This window comes from Malus sylvestris, chromosome 7 (assembly GCF_916048215.2).
Source record: "Malus sylvestris chromosome 7, drMalSylv7.2, whole genome shotgun sequence".
Classification (NCBI taxonomy): Eukaryota; Viridiplantae; Streptophyta; class Magnoliopsida; order Rosales; family Rosaceae; genus Malus; species Malus sylvestris.
The window spans coordinates 3,948,970-3,956,782 of record NC_062266.1 but is presented as its reverse complement, the minus strand read 5'-3'; the positions used below and the strand labels follow the sequence as shown (position 1 = coordinate 3,956,782).

The following is a 7,813-nucleotide window of genomic DNA, read 5'->3' as shown; positions in this document are numbered from 1 at the left end:
TTATCTTCCTATACAATGGGAGACCAAAACTTAGAAGCAACTGGTAAGTTTCTGATACTATTACATGCTTTGTCCATGACTACATCATCTTAGGATCGCATTAGATTATTATATGGTTAACTGGTAAGTTTCTGATGCTATTACATGCTTTGTCTCATGGAACCACATTGCGTTTTAGGTTCAGGGTGGAGTTATGACAAAATTAAGCATTACTACAAACAACGAAGGGGAAATATAAAATATCATGGAAAAAATTCTCAGCAGTTTTTTAAAACAAACTTGAACTTGCAGTGCTGTACTACACCAAAACCAAAACAAAATTAACTTTTAAGTTAAGTTAAAAGATATGTGTCAAATATATTAACAAGGAGACACAATTGAGACATACTTTTAGGGACAGCAAATCTGCTGTCAGCAAAGCACAAGCAAATAAATTTTAATTCTCCTACAATTAGGGGGAGACGGGTTAGGACAATGGGAAATGGACCAGTTTCTTTTTTTATTCCTTGAGTCCATTATTTTGTAAGTGGTCTGCCAACTACTTCATTTAATAAGATTAGTTTAGGACTTTGTGAGCACGAGTGCTGCACGTTGATAACAAAACAATTTAAAAGTTGAGAAACCTTATCCACTCATCTATTCTATTAAACCTTAAAAATACCTCCCAATATGAATATAAATTAAATATAACTAAAAAAATACAAATAAAACAAACAATACTAGAGAAAGCAATGTCACCCACAAAAATCAGAAGAAGAACAATAGCAGATCTGATGTTGACCTCCTTAACATTGAAGATTGACTTCTTTGAAAACCGGCTCCTTCCTCTACTCCTATTTCGGCTCAACATATTGGGGTTGGGTTAGAAGGGCAATTTTGTCCTGTTTATTTGAGACGGATTGGGGTGGGTTTACGTTTCCTGTCATTTAGTGTGCTTTTCGGGGATGGGAGACCATGCCTACGATAGAAAGAGACAGAGAGAGACAGAGCGAGAGAGAGAGGGAGAGGGAGGAGTGGGGATCTCAGCGCCAGAAAGAGGGCAGAGAGCATGCTATGCGTTTTTTGGGCTTAACGGGTTACCCCACGCGGTTGGTGAGCAGAGGAGGTCTGAGGAAAGTATGGGAGAGGAGAGGGTTTTCAGTTTTCTACTCTGATTCAACAGGTAAAACACTGTTGATCATTGTTTGTTTCCATTTGCTTTGTTAAAACTGTGATTGACATTTTTTTTGTTTCAATAAAATTGCAATGGATGTTTATAGCCTGCTTAGTTAGGTGTTAGGAACATAGGTCTGTTCAGTGAACTGTTTCGTACATTGTTAGAGTCAGGTTTGTGTCTTTTAAACTTAGGGTGTTGTACTGTTCTCATTTATGTTTTCTTCATGCTTTGCTGCTGTTTCCTTCTCAGCAAGTCAAATTGAGGTTCCTTTTCTGCTCTACATCCTTTGAATATCCCTCTGTTGCTAGGTTGTTTCTCCATGTTTTGTTGCTTCTGTATTTGTGTGATAAGGGTGTTAGAAGCCTGTTTTATTTATTGTTTTGCTCCTCTGTTGCTAGGTAGTATAATTTTGGAACAAGTTTCTTCTCTATGTGTTCAAATGCATCATTGTTTTTTGTTATTCAGTTTCTTTTTCACCATTTGCTCTCTTCTGATCATTGAGGGTTTAATAGCACTTGGGAATTCAGCACAGAGAAATTATCTACTCTATTTATTTCTACTAAGCAATATTTCTTTGCCGAGATTATGTCCAACTTTAGCATACTTGAAGCCGCTATGCTATGCCATCAGCTGCTTCTAATTTTCTAAACAGTTAATACTATCTTAAAATTGAAATTATGATTCCTTATAATTGAAATGCTAATGATTCGAACCTCATGACTGAATTATTATAGCTCTGTAAGACTTATACTAACATGAATGAAAGTTGCTGACATGCTTACCATGTTAACTCATATCCATTTGCTACTATTCTCCTGCTTATTTGAAGACGTTAAGAGTAGTGGAAGAAGATAAAGAGCTTGACTTAGTGATCCTGTTTCCTTTACATGAGGAAAGAAACATAATAAAAGTTAATCTTCCTATCAATTTCCAGTTCATTATAGCGTTGGCCGAGGCCTCTTGCAGTTTACTCAACATTTCACTTAGGCCTTAACCTTTGGTATTCTTCGTTGAACCAAATTAGTTCTATTGGATTCAAAATATTTGTAAATTTTTTTTTTTTGGTGTGTCTTTTTGGTCATTTGGCTAAAATTTCATTAGATTTGGTCTTTAAATTTGAAAGTATCTGAGTTGCTAACGGATTTACTTTGTTTGCAGATTTCATAAATTTGGATCGTTGGAGGAAGAAGTTGGTTCTATACCGTTTTGAGGTATACAATTATACGCCATCGCTTTTATTCAAAGCTAATAAGCTATCTACCTTTTTTTATTTATATTTGTGAAGCTTTCATGTTTGGAATTTAAATATATAATTCAATTTTTGTCGTTTGAGCTTATGTTGGAACTAAGTTTCTTTCTATTTAGTTTCCATATATGTATCTGACCGTTTATGTCAAGGTTGAGATAACTAAGCATCCATTTGGTCGTTTGAGCTTAGAATGGAACTTGGCTTCTTTCTATTTTGTGCATATGTCTGTATGTCTCTATTTATGAAAGCTTGAGATAATTGAGCATGTATTTGTACCAAACCCGTTCCAATTGAATGGTTGTTGTATTTGTTCCAAACACCATTCGAATTCGATGATTGGTATATTTGTTCTAAACCCCATTACAATTGTATTTGCTTGGATGGGCTGTTAGTACAGGGATAGTTAGATTAGGAATTTTGTTTTGCCATTTTGTGATTGGTATCTAATTACAGATTTTGTGTTGCATGTCTCCATGTTTGAGTGTATGTCCTGTATGTGTAGTTAGTTTGGGCTATTTTTAGATTCTTAAATAGAGTTGCTTAATATTGTTTATAAGGTTATTTTTATAATCGGAGGAGCAGGGGTACTGTAGCAACTGAACTTAGAGTTGTGAACATAACTGAATTGATAGGTAAGAAAAGTAGTGGGAGAACTTCCATGGGTAAGAATAAGATCGCCATTTTTTGCATCCTCTTAGCTCAATTTGGTAGTTAGATGTCCATTAAAGACACAGTCAAGGTTTAGATTCAATGTGTTTTGTGTAATTTTGTTTTTTAGTATTAAACAAGCAAGAAGCCACCTTTCAAGGACTGAAGCATATGTAAGAAAATATGTAAAACTGAAAACCATTTATAATTAAAAAAAAAGGGACGGATTAACTAAAGAAAAGTTGAAAAAAATTATCTTCCCCATATATTACTCATGATTCCGACATGCCTTACGGTTATACAAAAAACATAGGTCATAAAGATGTTCTAAAACATTTACATGAAGATATAAATTTGCATTTTTATTGTCATTTTGTTTATTTTTCTAAACATGACTCCGCCGTTACTTTGATAAATCAGCTTATTAAGTTTTCAATTTAATTTGCTTCTCAATTTTTTTCTATCTAGATTCATGGAGATAATGTCGCTTCATTCTCTAAGACCATACTAGCCAGCAAACAAGCTCCAAATCAGGGTTTGCAGGATGTGGATCACAAAAACCATCGAAGATGATCCTCAGCCACAGAGTCTTATTATGTGTTTGTTGATAAACAGGTGAGAATTTTTCATCTTTTTCGTTATCGTAAGATGCTTACGTTTTTTATGTATCCAAGTGTGCATGCTGTGTTCTTGGTACAACAAATTTTGTGGTCAAACATTCTCTAAAGTTTGGGAACTAATTGCTCTATGCAATTTGTTGCCGAATTATACATCACTTCCACATGATTAATGTTTGTGTGGTTAATTGTTCTATTGGATTCAATCATGGGCCTTGATATCAATTTTTAAACCGGGCCACTACATTCATGCAAATCCAAAAGAAATCAAAATTCCATCTTCTCCATATAATGCCATGTGATACAATAAATTTTGTTCTTAGAAAAACAAATTTTAGACTCTGTTGTTGACACTTTTGCTCTCTTTGCATTTCACTATAGAGATTATATTTAATTCTGCTCAAACAATTTTTTTTACATATGTAAACAAAACTAAGTAGAGTCCATCAATTCTTCTTTTTCTTAATTTGTTTTGTTTCTTTTTTTTACCCACAAAACTATAATTCAAACTTTATTTATAAGTTTGCTTCAATTGCTATCATTTCGATTCATAAAGTAATCTTTACTGTTATGGTGTATTTTATCTTAAATGCTGCCTCTGTGGCAAGAATTATGTTATCCTCACTGTTTTTTAGCTTCTTAAACCGCATGTGTTAAATGTTCTCCTGCACATTTAATAATCTATATTATTTTAATTTTCTCCTTCTAACAGGGGGATGCAGTTCACGCAACTGTGAATGCTCGAGACATTCAATTTTTTTTGGACCTTCTGAGAGTCGGCGATGCATACGAGATCACTAAAGTTCGTGTTGTTCACAACAGGACATCGAGCAAAGTTGTCCCTCATCCTGCAGCGCTTGAATTAAATAGGAGAACACATTCGTTCCAATTGACAAAACAAACCAGGAGATCCCAAAGCAATGGTTCAATTTGATTGACCTTGATCAACTTCATAAGAGAATCAACAACGATGTTGAGCTTACAGGTAACAAATTTGGTTTTGCGTGTTGCACTAACATCTAAAATCATCATTATAATTTATTCATTGCCTTTGGTGTGCAATAATTTTCACCGCTAAATATTGTTCGCAGATGTGTTTGGTTATTTAACGGCTGTGCAGCCGATTGAAGACGTGACTGTCCAAAAGTCAAGAATTGCGAAGAAGAAGAATCTTAACTTGCAAGATATCAGGTCATTCCTATGCGTTAAGTTCAAATTACGCACATAAAACGTCATATTTATGACATAAAACATCACATTTTTTAAACTTACAGGGGCGAAACGATTAGGATCACCTTATGGGGAGAAGCTGCAACAACTTTTGAGGACAGTGGAATAAAATCCCTTCCACCACCTATCTTCGTTGCTGTAACAAGCCTCAAAGTCAAAGAATACCAAGGTTGTACCTCAACATCCTTTATTTAGCTGCTTAAACCTTCAATTGTTCATTCTTATGTTTTATATATAGGAAACCCTGTTCTTGGAAGCACTGGATCAACTGTTTATATTTTCAATCCAGAGATTCCGCAGCTCACCCAATACAAACAAAAGTAAATTGACAACCTTCCTTTAATAACTTTGTTGTTTATATTTCTTCAATTTGTCTTTTTCAACCTAAACATACATGACACAGGTTTAAGGATCTGAGATCACCTGTTCAAATCTTGCGCACCTCAGCTGTAATGTATGCAGACCGTGCTGTTGGTCCTAATTTTGAGTCCAAAACAATTGATGAGCTCCTTCTACTTGATCCTGCTTTACACAAAGTTAGTCTCTCATCACCTACTTATTAAGAAAAATCACATCTTTTTAATAATAAATTTTAGCACTTCTTTCTTGGCTATCTCTTGCTTTCTACTTTATTCATTTATATTTCATGTTTACAAGACGATGAGTAAATGTATTTCATTATTTAAAATTGTGTGATTCCATAACAGAATGCAAGTTTTGCATGCAAAGCGACTGTCGTTGGATTTGATTTGACTAGAGGTTGGTGGTACAAGTCGTGCCCATTCTGCCATAAAGCTGTCAAAAAAACTTCCGGATCATTTCAATGCAATGAACATGGTTTATTAAACAGGTTACCTGAACCATGGTAATCTCTTTTACACCTCTTTTACATATAACTGTTGTATTAAGCTGCTTAGTCATTTTTAAATTTCTTGCAATTATAAAATTTATGATTGATGATGTTTTTATGGTTATCATCTTTTTCACAACAAGAAGATTTAATGCATGACAAAGCTTCCTTTACATGTCTTTGCACTTAATAAAGAGATTGGTATCCATGTGTTAAAAAGCTGGCTTTTTTTGCCTCTAATATACATATGAATGGAAGTGTCTTTTGTTGACCACAGTTTTGGAATGCTCATGGACTTTCGTTCAAAGTTGTTTTTGTAAACAAAACGTCTTTGTATTTGGATCACAACTAATTGGTTAGATAGGGTAATTAGTCAGAAAGGTATTAGATTATTGATAAATGAATGAGAAAGTTGCATCTTAACTGCAATGATGTGCTCATTGTGGCTACTTTTCTAATACGCAAACATATGGTTCCTGTGCTATTTTACTTCAAGAATGGTAGTGATAACTGCCTAACATGAAAATATCCAACTCTTCCTTAGGTTCAAAATCAATATTATAGTGGAAGATAGCACAAATCAACACAACTTCCTCATGTTAGGAAGGCATGCTGAAAAGATACTTCATGTTTCTTGCCACACTATGGTAATAGAAGATGGATATGACGATCCCTTTATCGTGCCACCGCCTCTAAAAAAATTGGTGGGAGAGACAAAAAGATTTTTGCTATCTTTTGGCAATCAAAACAGTGATTTTCGGAAGACGGACTTTATCATTTATGGATTGCTTCAAGATCAGCTGCCCTTGAACCCAGCGACTGCCTCAATTGACCCGCAAACGTCTCCTGCCACTACAGGAAAACAAATTATAAGTGAAGCGACTCCCGCCCCAGTGATGCCTTCCCTGCAATCAGATCGCCATCCCCAATCGGTTGCATCTCCCAAAACTTCAAAGAGGGCATTGTTCATTGATCAAGCAGACAAACCAGACAAGTTAAGTTTTCCTCTCAGTTATCATCTTATGTATAAATCTTCATAAATATGCTTGCTTATTTTGGGTGTACATATGTGTTATGCTGTTGATAAAAAACCGTTAGCCAATCTTTTTGCTCCAGTCTTTAACATTTTTTTGCATACCTATCACAATTCTCTCTGACCTTATAAATTGTACCTTCATTCACAGCAAAAAAACTCGCACCGGGCAAACAGAGACAACCAATTCTGCTAGAATTGCCAGAAAATTCCACAAACTGGTTGTCCCTAAGATTGAGCCTGCCGATAAAGAACCGATAGCTGCACTCAAAACAAAGTCTCAAGCCAAAAAAACCAAGGATAGGTAAATTACAATTTATTTTTCACATGCACACCTGCATAACATCTGTTATATCAATGTTTACTAAACTATGATTCGTGTTTTTTCTTATAGTACTGAAGATGTTCGCCCACCAAAAAAATGAATTACTACAGTCTTCGTTATGAATTGCTACAAAGTTGCTCTACAGTTTTTTGCCTTTAAAACATGTGCAGCTGAAAACTTAGTTGTGGAAACAACAACATAACATTTTTTTGGGTTTTTTGTAACTGCTTAAACAGGTGCCTAGGCTGCAGGGTATGTATTTTGTCACCCTAACTATAGGGGCAAAATATGTGTGGACTGCATCTTCCTTTTGTAACTAATGGAAATAGGCATGCTGCATCTTTATTCCTTTGAACATTTGAGTTTCTTTTTTGTAACTACTTAAACAAGTGCCTAGATTGCAGAGCATGTATTTTGTCACCAAAACTGTAGAGGCAAAATATGTGGACTGCATCTTCCTTCTCTAACTTATGGAAACAAGCACACTACATCTTTGTTGCTTTGAACATATATGCTTGAAAGATAAGCTGCCAAAACAAAAACAACCTACTTTTTCACCTTTCACTCATCTATCCTTTTTATTTGTTCATGATTTTGTTAATTTTTTTTTTTCAAGTTGCATGTGTCTAATCCGTGTACTTAAGATTCGTGCATTCAACTCCCGCAGCAACGCGCGGGCATTTTTACTAGTTATATCTAAAACCA

At 34.9% G+C, this 7,813-nt stretch overlaps 1 pseudogene; it reads left to right on the top strand.

Annotated features, from left to right (window-relative positions):
- The first annotated feature begins 1,053 nt into the window (after positions 1-1,053).
- On the top strand, positions 1,054-7,616 carry LOC126629019 (uncharacterized; annotated as a pseudogene).
- Positions 7,617-7,813: the final 197 nt, after the last annotated feature.